The sequence below is a fragment of the Zonotrichia leucophrys genome, chromosome 6, assembly GCF_028769735.1.
Source record: "Zonotrichia leucophrys gambelii isolate GWCS_2022_RI chromosome 6, RI_Zleu_2.0, whole genome shotgun sequence".
NCBI classification, from domain to species: Eukaryota; Metazoa; Chordata; class Aves; order Passeriformes; family Passerellidae; genus Zonotrichia; species Zonotrichia leucophrys.
Window position 1 is genome coordinate 16,621,816 of NC_088176.1, and position 13,875 is coordinate 16,635,690.

The window sequence follows — 13,875 nt, forward strand, 5'->3', positions numbered from 1 at the left end:
ATCAAAGCTTTTGTAGTTTTGTACAAGATTACTATATCAGTAGTAGCATGCTACATAAGAGTCTAGAAGAACAGAAATTATTCAAGGAATATTTTCACTTTCCTGAATTAATATTCTCTGGAAATTATTTCTAAAACACCCTGAAAATTATATAACGTATCTTATTCCTTTTAGTGAAACACAGTATTATATTTGATATTGTTGTTGAGTTTGAAATATTTAATTGGAAATATTTGTGGCAAATTTTGAAACTTGCTTCATCTGCAGTTGATAAGTACATATGGCACTGTCTGTCAGCTACAAACACCTCTTTTTTTTTTCCTCTCAATATATAACACACAGATCTGGTCCTTTCTCTGTGGACCAGAAAGTCTGAAGAAAGCTGGCCACTGTAGTTCTTGTATGAAAATAAAGAGGTTGACAAATAGCTGAGTCTGCTGAGGTGCAGCTGTCAGAAGAAAGACTGGGGAGCAAAATCACAGGTTCTGCTTTCTGCATGCCCAAAGCACAAGTACCACGAAACAGTGATCACTGCAGTTCTGTTCTAATGGTCACTGCTGTCTGTAAGGTGAGGATAACTTATTTCACCTGGAAAGCTTACAAGTTTTAGTTTTTCTTGTTGTACTGGATAGCTAACTATTTCTGAAGGTTTGAATAATACATATCTATATTCCTATATATACTGAAAAGAGGCAAAAACCAGCTGAATTCTTTTTAAACAATCTCGTACTGCAAATTTTCATTTTCAAACATCCCAGGATTAACTATGTCATAGTGAAAATTTGTTTTTATTCTGTTTGAATAGAGCAAAATTAGAGAGTGAGCGTCACTGATTTTTCTTTTTGTACCTTGCTGTTTATTCAAGGCTTTGTGTAGAAATCTAGATTATCTGCTACATCTGTGTGGTTCTGTACATATTAGCATGTATGCAAATCTGGTGGTGACTCACTTCTAACAATAAACATGGCTTTTGGGTAGTGCACAGACAAGAATGAATTCTCTAGTAGTGCAGAACAGAGATGTGCACGGAAATCAAATCAGAACTGAGCAATATTCTTTCTGTCTATCATGGCCTTTGCTATCAAATGGCAGCTAGCACAAGACACCCCTGAAGGGGGTTTATTTCATCACTGACTGCTGTTTCACTGCTAATTGTCATAAGTGTTTAAAAACCAAACCAAAACACAAAGCCAAGAGGGATATTACAAAAATAACTTTTTTAAGTTAAGGAAAACTGGGGTGAAGTCTATTCTTAGAGGTACATTGTGTCTTGAAGAGAAAATTGGCAGCAGAGTTTTTTCCTGAGATATATCAAGGAAAAGGGTGGGATTTTGGTACAGTTAAACACTAAACCCAGGTTTTTTAGTTTGTAGAAGTTTAAAGTATAGCCACAAGGAAAGTCTGTAATCTGACAAAAATCCATTTTTGTGCACAGTTCTTATGTCTCTTAAGGACATTGTGGGAAGTGCAGGTAGACCCATATGAAAGGTAACATTATTCTCACACTGGAAATTACTTGTCCTGCAGAATGTGGCAGGTTAAGGGCAAGCAGAAGCTTGCCACATATTAAAAGTGGTGGAAAAACAGGTCAGGGACCAAGGGAGAATGGACAGAACTTGTTGTATCTCAGACATTCACCAGGCTGGGTAAAATCAGAACTGGCAGCAAAGGCTTGCCTGCAAGAACACTATTTCTGAGGCAGACTCTGTACAAACCTTTTACTTTTGAATTTTTCGTTGAAAACTCTCCAGTCTTTTAGGAAGAGATTGTAGTTGGAGATCCAGGCAAACATATCATGAGATCTCTTCCCAATAACCTGGCATGGAACTGTGCCACCTTCCCTGCCACTGAATAATACTGACACCTTTGGTGGCATTCAAATAATAATTTCTTGTCAACCTTACAAGTATCTGTGATCAGAAATATGGCCTATTGCTGCTGCAAGGGAAATTGGGCCACCAATAAGGAGCTTTAAGTACCTTATTTATAAACTGTTTGCTTTTCAGGAGATGTGTTGGAGACTGGGGACAACGTATTTCAACATATGGTTTGCAGATCTCTAGAGAGGGGCACAAAAGGTAACTGCAAAAATTCCAAGTCTGTGGCAGGAGCATCTGTTCACTAGAGGACTGTTCCCATGTGAGAAAATACCGGAATTTTAAAATTAAAGTAAAGAATAGTGCCCTGGAAGATTTGCTCTGATAACAGGTGTTCATTCAGAAATTATCAATCAATGTAAATATGAGAAGGTAAAAATGGAAGGCATAAGTACAGATAACAGAGGTATATGCTATTATCTAAACTTATTGCAGAATTTACAACCTGTCATCTTGAATATAAGCCATGAAAAGATGTGATTGTCATGAAATATTCCAGATATACAGTACAATTTGCCAGAATAATTTTCTGTAAGCAGTTCTCCCTGTGGGTTGTTAAATTTTGTTTATTTTCTATAGAAGTGGACATTTAGCAAACAGTTGAAATATTAAACCCCTGAACAAAGAATTTCTTGTCTGGCCATAAATTACTTGGAAATATTTATACCCATGACCCAAAAGAGCTGCTGAAAAGATGCAAAGCTTTCCTCTAATAGTCTAATAAGATGTTTTGATGCTAAAAGTGGTATAGCTTTGGCTCAAAAGACTTAACTTTTGAATTGTTATGTACTGCAGTTTCCTTTTTACTCTAAATATCTGAATTTGAAGATCCACTTCTTATCACAAGCACTTTTAGCAACAATAGTGATTGTTGTGTCTCAAGAGTGCATTGTCCCATATGAAAAAGCTATTGTTGCAAAATGAATATGGTCATTAACAGAACACAATATTATTTTTTAAAAAATAACAGAAGATGAAATAGCATTGTGGACCATTTGTCTATGAATTAAACAACACAAGAAAGATCTTAACATTTCCAAAACCTGTTATTTAACACAAAGCTTCTGCACTGCTACTGTTGAAATAAAGGGAGGACCTTTCAAAATTTCTCAAGCACCTGCAGCTTGCTTGCAGTGAGCTACCTGAGATGTCCAGCTGTGGTGATTCAGCCCACACTGATACCAACGTTTTGCTCCTAAATTCAAATCATTATTTGAGGTTTTCTGCCTGGTAATGAAGTTGTTATCATTGGAAACTGTAGTCACAGAAATAAACCTTAGGTATTTTACTTTTTACCCACACAGATTTGATGCCACCATATCTCAGAAGAAGCCTAGAGTTGCCAACTTGTTGCTGAGGAAAAGAAAAGCAAAAGAAAGATATACTCACTGAGAGGTGGGAAGGAGGGCTGCTTTCTGCTGATCCCACTTGTGTGGTGTAGCATCTGTAAAATGAATATAAAAGAGAGTTCTGTGATCTTTAGATACTGCTATCTTTAAAGGTTTTGGAGGAGGAGATATCTATCATCAGCTGTATTTCTGTTTTAGCATAAATGTGTAATTCTAAATTTTGAGTAACACAAAATGGTGTTAGCAAGGTATTGTGACACAATGTGAAGTATTGTGACCACGTATTGAGCTGGAAAAATGGGTATTTTTGAAAAAGCAATAGCTGAATCTGTCCTCAAATTATGTCATTCTAGATAGAAAGCCCGGGGGAAGAGAGCCAGCAACTCATTTCTTGACAAGAAAAAAGCAAGAGCTTCATTTTGTACAAATACGGTTGGATGTATTATATTTTTATGCCTGTGAAGTTGGTGGTAGCAGTTTGTGTTGAAATGGGTTCTATATTTTAAAAATATTTAGTGTTGCAGATTTTGCATGATTTTAAAAAGAAAGAAAAGTATGAAGGATGTTGTTGATAAAAAGAATACAGGGTAGTGGAGATTTGTCATAGGCAGGCCTGTGTTCATGTAGACAGAGAGGACACACTGCCCTGGCTCATCTTTCCCCAGCTTTCCTGTCCAGTGGTCTCTAAGCTTGCTTGCAGCTGCCTTTACAAAGGTAGGCCTGGTGACACCTTAGATGGGAGTATGGACTCCTGGAGTTGGATTAAATGTTACTGGTGCAAGATGAAAAAAGCCACCCCTGTGGAAGCACAGCCTGGCAGGTCTGAGCAAGACCCAGGAGATTCAAAGGTCATTAGAGTGAGGATTTGTCAGCTAGAATGAAATAGTGTCCACTTGGCCATTGATTTGTTCATTGCAAAGGCTACTGGCAAAAGTGGATAAGTGTTATGACAAATGAACTACTAAATACTGAGGTTGGGAAAGGCTGGACATACAGATTTACTGACTGCAGTTTGGGTTTTGCTGCAGTTACTTCTCATCACTACATCTTTATCTCCTTTAACCTTCTCCTTCAGTTAAAGGGCACCTGGGGCTCTGTATTTAGGGATTGTGAATGACTGCAAAGGGAAGAAATATTCATAAAATAATATTAAATTCCTGAAAATTTTCTGTTTCCCATTTATGTAGGAGAGCTCGACCTGACCAGTTTATTTATGGATACTAAATTCCAAAATATTACTTAATGAGATATTTTGTGAGGAAAATGACAGCAGGCAGGAGAATTCCATGAGAAGGGAGAACTCGAGCCTGGGTGTTTAAGCATGCTGTAAGTGAATATGTTATAAAAATGAGTGCTAAGGAAATAAATGACATACTGTTGAGAAGTGTGGTAGCTACAATAAACCTTACATTTGTTGGCATGAAAGATGATAAGATGATAACCTCATTCTGTACCACATACTGAGTAGAAAATACACTGCTAAAATATCAAGACATTACACAGAATCACTGTTTATATAAGTTACAGGGGAGGAATCACCGTATTAATGATAAGTCACTGAGCCAAGAGTGTCTGCTGGAAAGGACTGTGAGCAGCAGTTTTCTAAAAGGTTCTTGAATTGTAGACTCACAATTTGATCTCACCTCCTGCCTTCCTTCCTTGATAACTTCCCCTCATGCTGTGCTTTCCCAGCTTACAGCCTCTGTTCCAAACCTGGATATGATTTTTCCTGCGTTAAGATTTATTCATACTAGGAAGAGAGAAATGATTTTCCAACTTTTGGGGAAATAACTCCAGTGTGCATCTTTAAAAACAGCCAGATAAACACTATACAAGATGCTTCATATATCCCAAAGTTTTTGAAAGAATATTCTTAATTAAACCTGCTTTGGATTTGGATTTTCCTGTGTATCTAAAACAGTTTATTGATATAGTTTGGTTTTTGTCTGGCCAAGCTTGGGCAAGCAAGTAAAGCTTGAGGTCAACATTTATAATTTTCACATACCTGATCCAGTGGAACACAGCAAAACTTTTGTGTGATTTAAAAAAAAAAATCAGAACTGCCTTCAGGCTGATACAACTATGGACAAAGCCAAAACTGCCCAAGTAGGTTGGGTCTGCATGAGATTCACCCATAATGACTGGACAAGTGTTCCTCAGGGCTCTTGCAGAATTACTGTCACGAAGAAGCAAAGAGGAGAATTTGGACTTGGTCTTTCCTGTCTCTTCAGAGGGAGGAAAAGAAAGAAGGGGGAGGAGGGAAAAAGTATTCTAGAGGGGGTTGTTCCTTAAGTGCTTTATCTGGAGGTATTATGTTTAAACTGTTTGTATTCAAGGAAGGAAGAGAAGGGACGTAATATCAGCACACTGAAATAGCTATTCCCTGAGGATACTTTGTTTTAATATAGTGGTATTAGCACTTCAGTGGGCTGTGGTTGTTCATTTCATTCATCACTTATAGGATGGAAATTTCTGAAATGTTTAATTTAATTGTACTGAAGACATCAGTCATGATTTTCTAGTTAAAGTTGTGGGAGGCTTTCATTTTGAAACACTGCTATAACTTTCAAAATAATTCCTTTTAAGCTGATGTTTAGTATCAATCCAAGCGTGACTCATGTAGTGAAGTTGGAGAAAATCACCTTAGCCATTTCTGCTTTATGGTAGTCATTGATTAAAAAACAAAAGACAGTTTTCATAGCTCTGAAATTGAGCCTCCACACATTCTCTGACAATTCCCCTAGGTGTGAGGGACAAGAGGATTGAGATGGGGAGAGCACAAAAGGAAAATGAGGATTTTCCTGTTCCTATCTGCAAAACATATTCTGTTCCATTTTTGTTTTTGTTTGTTCAGAAGCTGCCTCTGTTGAAAAAAGATTTCGTCTGAGCTGGTGCTTAAAGAAACCAGATCTTTAAAGGGATCTTTAAGTCCCCTGTAACGCTATTAAACAAATTTCAAGTCAAGTCTCATCCTTCCCCAGCAGCTTTCGCATTCTCTCTTCTCCTCAAGCTCACTGACAGCACCACCTCCCTGCAGCCATGCCACATCATTTACTCGGATTCATTTTCCCTTTTCAGAGTTACCCAGTTCTCCTCTAGCATACAAAAGGCCATATGAGATAAAACCTCTTTCCTAGCTTTTTCCAACCTATTTTCCTGCCTGTTCAATTGCTGATGAACATTGCATCACAACCAGACAGAAATAAACAATGCTATTCCTCTTTAATTCTTTTTCTAGAAAAGAGTTTTTCCTATCTTAGTCTCCCAGATAGTATCAGAAGGTTAAATATCTTCTCTGTCCTCTCACAAAGAAGCCAGGAATGTTGTGATAGCTTAATAAAATTAAATACTGCATCATACACATAAAGATAAAAATGAATGTAAAATCCCCATGTAATTAGATACTCAGGTATGAAAGTTGACATGATACAAATGTGCTGCATTTGTTTCTATGGGTCTACAATATTTTGGGATAATAAAGAGGGTCTCTTTATGTGGAATAAGTTGAAATGTGAATTATGATAGAAATAGTGTTTTCTGATATAAATTCCCTTATTGAAGATATTGAAGCAAAAACCTGCCATCTTTGAAGATATTTCCTTTTTCTCTTTGATAAAATGACTAAACAACTCTGAATGATACCACAGGGTATAAATCTGTATTCACAAGCTTCTGCACTGGTGAAGCAGCTTGTGTGTATAACTATGATGAATTTCATAAAGAAATTTTCAGTAAATTAGGTATTTCTTAAAAAGCCTGAGAAGTCTTTCTCTAGGGAATATTCCTAAAATGTTACTAGTATGTATTGTAAATCATATTTAATTCTATGTTTTGATTAATGTAACTTCTTACTTAGGAAAAAAAGAAAAAAAAACAAAAACATTTTGACTCTCTTCTCACTTCTTCCACAAAAATAAATATATCTGTGTTAAATAAAGGAGCTTGCAGATCTGGGAGGGTGTGTGTGTGTGAAAAGGCAGAAGTGAGTAGTATGTCCCTGACACAGTTACGCATTTTCTTTCAGAGAAGCATGAAATTATTTTTTATTTTCCCTCATCCTTCCACATTGTTGACCAGTGTAAAGAAAAATGATTCTTCCATTGTGTGACTTGCCTGGATTTGGAGAGCTTTTGAAGTGTTACAGATTATCTATCAAGAAGTGGGGTGAAAAGCCCTTTTGAGCTCTGTATATAATTAATCCTTTTGCACTCAGCAAGCAAACCACACTTGTATACAGGAAACAAGTGATGATGAAACCCACAAAGCTGGAGTTCAGACTTTTTTAAAACATATAAAAATAGTAAGTCTTCCATTACAGAATGGAACTTAATTCTTAATAATTTGTGTCCAAAACCTTTCCAGTTTTCAAATGTATCTGGTTTCTAGGAGGCTGGTGAAGGATTAAACAGGCTGAAATCCACCTCCCTCCTTGTATCTCCTACATTAATGTCACTGGTGATGGAAGAAAAGGAAAAATACACAGGTAAAATTTTCTTCAAAGAGAGTTAATAAAAGCATTTAGTCTATAATTTAGACTATTTACAAGAGTAATTGCAAAATATTGGGTAGAAAATACATATTATCTAACATTCAGGCAGTGCTGCAAGGTAAACACCAGGAACTGCATTTTGGGACTTTTCCAAGCAATGTATAATTTGCAGTGGAAAATGAAAGGCTAAAGAACTGGTTTGTCATGGAGCTGAGAACAAGATGTGACAGGTGATAAATGCTTTGACAGGCATGCAGGGTGAGAACGAAGGGCTAAGGGTGAGGGCAGGTGAAAGAAATTTGCCAAGGTCTGAAAGGAAAGAGTAATATGGTTTCAGAGTTACAAGTAAGGTAATAGAAGTTGAATGGAAAGATGTTACACAGATTCTGGCAGTATGGGTGTTGTGTATTTCTTAGAAAGAGAGCAGAAGGCATCCCCCTACCCATGGGGTGGATGTCCAAGATTAGTAGGCAAAAATGAAGAGGGAAAAATACAGAGCTAACAGAGAAAGAGGAATAAGAGAGCAAGAAGGTGAAATAAAAATGAGTGAAATAAAAGTATGAAAAATGAACTAAAATAACTAAGAAAAATATGGAGCTGTAAAGTTATTCAATATGAAAGGAAGAAAGCCCAGGAAAGCACAGAGAAACTAAAATGTATGAGAGGAGAAAGCAACCTTCTACTATGCAAATTACATTCCTTTAGAATGAAGTTATTTAATTTTGATTGACTTAATCCTCCCCCACTGCCAAGAAAGCCTACACTTTTTGAATTCATCAAAAATAACCCCCTACAATGATTTTGAGAAAAAGAAAAATCAAGTCAGAAAATTTACTACGTAGAATAAATTAAATATGTGCCCCCTATAACAGTGGAAATGAAGGTCATCCTATTATAAAAAGAACTTAAGAAAACACATTTCATTAGAAAGAAATTAAGAAGAAAAAGGGGAATAATTTGAAGTGTCAACCTTAACAAGAAAAAGAAGAAGAATGTAAGAAGGGAGAAGAAAAAGGGGAATTAAGAAGAAAAAGAGGAATAATGTAAAGTGTTAACCTTACTGAAAGCAAAACAAATGTTTCATTCTCATGTTTTCAAATAGCAAAATGAACACATGACCATTGCAATTATAATAATATTGAAATTTTATGAAATGTGAAGCATAAGCATCTGGAAGAATAGGTATCAAAACATAAATTTAAGATCTTTTGTATTTGTTTTTTCACCATCAGCTGAGAAGGATGAAGCAGAGCTTTCTAGGATTTCTAGCAATTAAGATGTGGAAACTGACCACAGTGCCAAGACTTTTATAAACTGTGCTAATTCACAACATAGGAAAGATGCAACATTTAACTAGATAGAACATAGAACTTATCAAAGTGTTTTTCTCTCCACTGAGTAGTGTTTTGATTTGGTTAGTTCTGCTGTCTCACTCTACCATTGCATGATGTTTTGTTTAGGCTTTAAAGTGACCCAATTCATGTTCTGAAGGGTTTCATATATGCATGGAAATTAGTAATTTTGAGCATTTCTGCTAAGGAGAAAAGTGTTTTACTGCCTCTGAAATATCCTCCTCTTCCCAGGAAATAAACTGGCAGTGATCATGATGTGATTATGAGGCCAGTCTGTATTGCAGAAAGGTAAAGTACTCTTGTACAATAATTAATGAGGTAATTGTCACATTATAGCACCATAGCTGTGCACTGCAGTGCTCATGTCCCCCATTCAGGCCTTTCTATGTTTCTGTTCTTTCATTTCTGTCTCAATTACTGAAGTGTGTGGTGGGAATAGTATTTCCCTGATCAGTTTGTATGTTTGTATACCTTGTTTTATTTAAAAGGAAGTCTGAGGGACAAGGCAACTCTTGCATTGTGTAAACACATAATTGAAAAGAAAACAGTATTTGCTGGGTGTTTTGACACAGCCATAACAGAAAGAATAGATTTGGTATTTGTTTCAACTTGTTACATTTACATTTGAAGGAAAGGAAAAAAGTTACCTAGATGTATTACTATACTAGAGAGAATATTTTTCAAAGATGGATAGATTTTAGGAATGGCATTTTTTTCCTGTTCTTGTGAAGAGTTTTTTAATGTTGAGCTGAACCAAATAGAAAAAGATTATGAAAGATGATGAGAGAATCATAGCCAATGAAGATAAACCAGTAGATCAGCACAATTCTTCAGAGTAAGTTATTATTGCAGGTGAAATACAGGATGGGATTCTATGGATATGGGTTTGCAAAGACATCCTGCATGGAGATACATATTGAAGACAGAAAGCTTCTGTGCTAGAGAAACAGAGCAGCAAAGGAGGAAATATTGCTGTGTCTTTGGAATAAAGCAGTTTTATGCCTCTTAAAATAGAACAATAGGAGAACTGACAGAACCTCATATTAAGCACAACTCCTAATCAAATGGAAAGTGATAACAAAATATCTTGTGGTTCCTGGCAGAAATAGCTGTAATACACATCTATATCATTTCCAGTATTATGTTTCTAGTCTTATTTCATTGCAATCCAATCTGCTTCATAAAAGCATGGTCAGACAGTGAAAGATCTAATTTGATTCTGGAATCTGTTAGATCAAGACAGTGAATTCCGAGACATAAATGTGGGCTACTAACTAGAATGTAATCTTATCTGCCCTTAAAGTACGTGGAGACCAGAAACAGAGGAATTACATGTGTGTACAAATGCATTCAATTTATTATTGAATTGGCAGAAATCTTCAAAATTATTTAAATTCTTTTAACTGTACAGTTTTCTATTGCTCTATGACTTCACTCACAGTGACAGGCAAGTCCTTTTACTCTTTATCTTTCAGCCCTATAATGGAGCTAGGAAAGAAAGATTCAGGACACATGGTAACAAATGGGACCATTCTGTTACTAATTTCTTTTTATTGTTTAAGTCAATGTAGCTGTTAAGCCTCAGGTTCTTTTCAGGGTATTTCAAAAGGTGTGAGGACTAGACCCATCTGTCTATGTGATCATAGGAATTTTTTTAGCCCTGTAGGATAAAAACTATTCTCTGTGGTCATTGTAATGGATTGATAACTGAAAAGCCAGAATGGAAAAGCCCAAAATCTGAATTGTCTCAGGAGCAGACCTATATGGTTATAATGGTTTTACATTAAATTGTTTATGACAATTTATTGTCATTAAATGCTAACCATTTAGCGATGCTGGGGAAGAATTCTATGTCACCGGCAATCAGATTTTTGTGAAGCAACGGGAAACGATTTGTTCATTCACCTTTTCCATTGTTGGTGTTCACTGTGTGTGGCAAATGGCAATTGTGTACAATGGCTGGTGAAAGGAGGGAATTCTTGACCCCCTCCCAGGTCTGACCAGAGCTCCAGAAAGAGGATGGGGTAATTTTTCCTGCCCAGAGCTGGACACACTGTGTATGCCTCACACCTGAATGGGACTGCAGCCGAACCCCCAGTGGGGAAGAAGAGACTCTGAAGAAGTCATGAGAAACCAACACAGAGCAGGGATGTGCTCGTGTGTTAATACACATACATTTAACAAGAAGATTTACTCTGCCCTTCACCATTTGCCATCTTTTTGGTCTCTGCTGTTTCCTTTGAGCTCTCCAAGCAAGGGTCTGTTTTCCACATATGTGATGCAGTAGAAAAGCATTACATCATCCTTTTTTGCTGTATCCATTGGACAGCAGTGCCATATTCTTCCTTCTCAGTGTTTTCCACTCACCCAGCATCCTTGGAGTGGCAGCAGAACGTGACTGCTGTGCATGCTGTGCCTCTTGCAGAGCTGGAGCAGCATCCTGCACTTCAGAGTTCTGCTTGCAGCATCAGGCAGGGCTGAATGGAAAATGCCATGACCAATTTAGAAGAAATAAAGGCCATTCATCTGCCTTTGGGGAGTAACCCAACTACAGAGCTCAATGTGCTGGGTGTAACATGGAGAGATGCCCTGTCTGGCAAAACCATTGAGTCAAGAAATTCAGAGCAGGAAGAATACAAAATAGCATTGCCCTTCTTTTAAAAGTGAGAACCCAGGCACAGTTTCTTCTCCACCAAGATCAAGATGAACATCTGTGGCATGTGAAAGAAGCAAATCTCAGAATAACAAATCTGAGACACTTCTTTCATGTGGGGGATAGCTAAGACACATTAAATGGGGCTTTTTAGGGACTCTGACTTAATTCTTTCCCAGTAATAAAACCTCAAGGTCTTACTTATACTTGAATATGTTAAGTTCAGCTGATTTACCTTAATATTTTTTATTAAAGTACTAGTTTAAGATTAAGCACTAAAAAGCATATTTTCCCACTGAATTTGACACAATATTTTTGAAGTTCATGAATCTATTAAGCCCCGAACACTCTCTAGTGTATTAGACAACAGTAGTGATTTACATTATTTTGACATTGCAAATGAGTTTTCAAGGGTAATGGATTTCATATAGGGAGATTAAAAGATAACATTCCTTCATTTGTGCATGCTGACTTCTTTCCCCCCATCATACTACATTTAGCAAAATGAATAAGGCAGAAGCAATGCTGGTGTATTTTTATGCTAATTAACATATTTTAATTTCAAATAGCATTTCTGAAGAAAAGATACACTCCAAAAAAAGTGATGCCAGGGCAAAACTAATGAATTTTCATTCTTTTCAGTATACTTATGCTTTCATGAATTCTTTTTGTTATATTCTGGTGCATGAGAATGCATCAGTAGGCACTCAGAATATGCAGCCCACAGATCTGATTTTTACAGAAATCCAGCTTAATGTTTTTAGCTACAAAATAAACTTCACCCTAAAAGTGTTATTTTTAGTGACCAGTTGGGTAATAACTGTAGGAGTACATACTTCAGGAAGGCAGATAAGGATTTTTTGGAAAACAATGCATTGTAAATGACAAGAAGTCTTTGTGCACAAGGGATGTATTTAGCTGTTTTGTACCTAAAGTGGGCTATTCTTAGACAAATTTTAAGGGTAGGCCACTCTTGTCCCTGAAAGTCTGCAGCTGAGAGCTCACACTTGCTGCAGTTCACTAATGTAAGCAGTGTGATGTATACTTTAATTAGTTAAACTGAAGTTTCACTGCACTGATTCCTCTCTTCTGTATCTTGGAGCACCCTTGGCTCCTTGGGAGTGAGAATGGTTTTGGCTTTGGTGCTATAAATCAGAAATCTCCATGGTCTCTGCATGAAGCCCATGGCTGCTGGGCCAGTGGCTCTGTTCTAATGCTGATGGTGAGGGGCACAAGAAGCAGCCCTTTTTAGCATCACAGTCCAAGGATTGCACTGCTCTGATCCCAGACAATTCCAACAAGAATTCTTAGTCCATGGCCCCTGCAGGCACAGATTCACTGGCAAAACACTGACCTGCTGTAATTTACTTGTGCATCCTGTCAAGAACAGGGCACAATGAACCAGTCTGTCCCTCGTGTAACACTTGTCACAACAGCAATATAAAGCCAATGACATGGTTGAACAGGATTGTTGATACCCATCAGGACAGATCAATAAATGATGTTTCTTTTACTTCCATAACTCTAGCTTACCCGAGTGCTTGTATAAAGCAGGGCACTGGGCCTGATCTACTGCACTGCAGTAAAATCAACAATGCATTCCACAGAGCCAGGCAAATCTCATGTTTGTTCTGCTGGGTGAATAGACTGAGAAAACATGCTCCTCAAAAATATTTTAAATCACATTGTTATAGTTCTTGTATAGTTCTTTGTAACACTCCAGAACTTTCACTACATGAGTAGACACTGGTAGCTCTTGAAACCAAAACATTATTCAGGAACCTGATTTGAAAGAATTTCTTTTACAAGTAACAAGACAAATCATACTGATTTTCTCTAAATCGTTTTGGAGGAAGTGAAACAAACAATTTGGGAAGCTAACAGTAACTGATAGGTAAGTTCCAGTTCAGCAGAAGCCAAAATTGAAACTAAAAATCTTAGGTCTAAATAAGGGCATGTGATTCCATCTAACAGAAAATTCCCATTGTCAGAGAGGAAATACAGAAACTTTGTATAGTTGAAAGTAAATTCAAACTTAGGATATTCTTACCCTGCTATGTAGAGCAATAGTACTACTTTTGTAATTAGAAAAAGATACTTAGTTTAAAATACCCCAATTTAGGAAATATAAAAGTTTTCAACAGACCTAATTTTT

At 36.8% G+C, this 13,875-nt stretch overlaps 1 protein-coding gene and 1 long non-coding RNA gene across 4 annotated transcripts in view; one reads left to right on the plus strand and one right to left on the minus strand.

Moving 5' to 3' along the window:
- Positions 1–13,875, plus strand: part of HTR7 (5-hydroxytryptamine receptor 7) — a 32,671-nt gene that overhangs the window by 7,286 nt on the left and 11,510 nt on the right. The gene's annotated exons all lie outside the window — the stretch shown is intronic.
- The window catches only part of LOC135449453 (uncharacterized), an 84,463-nt gene that overhangs the window by 450 nt on the left and 70,138 nt on the right, over positions 1–13,875 (minus strand). The window contains exon 2 of the long non-coding RNA XR_010440745.1: positions 3,267–3,321. This is a non-coding gene — a long non-coding RNA (uncharacterized LOC135449453). The remainder of the gene's footprint in view (positions 1–3,266; positions 3,322–13,875) is intronic.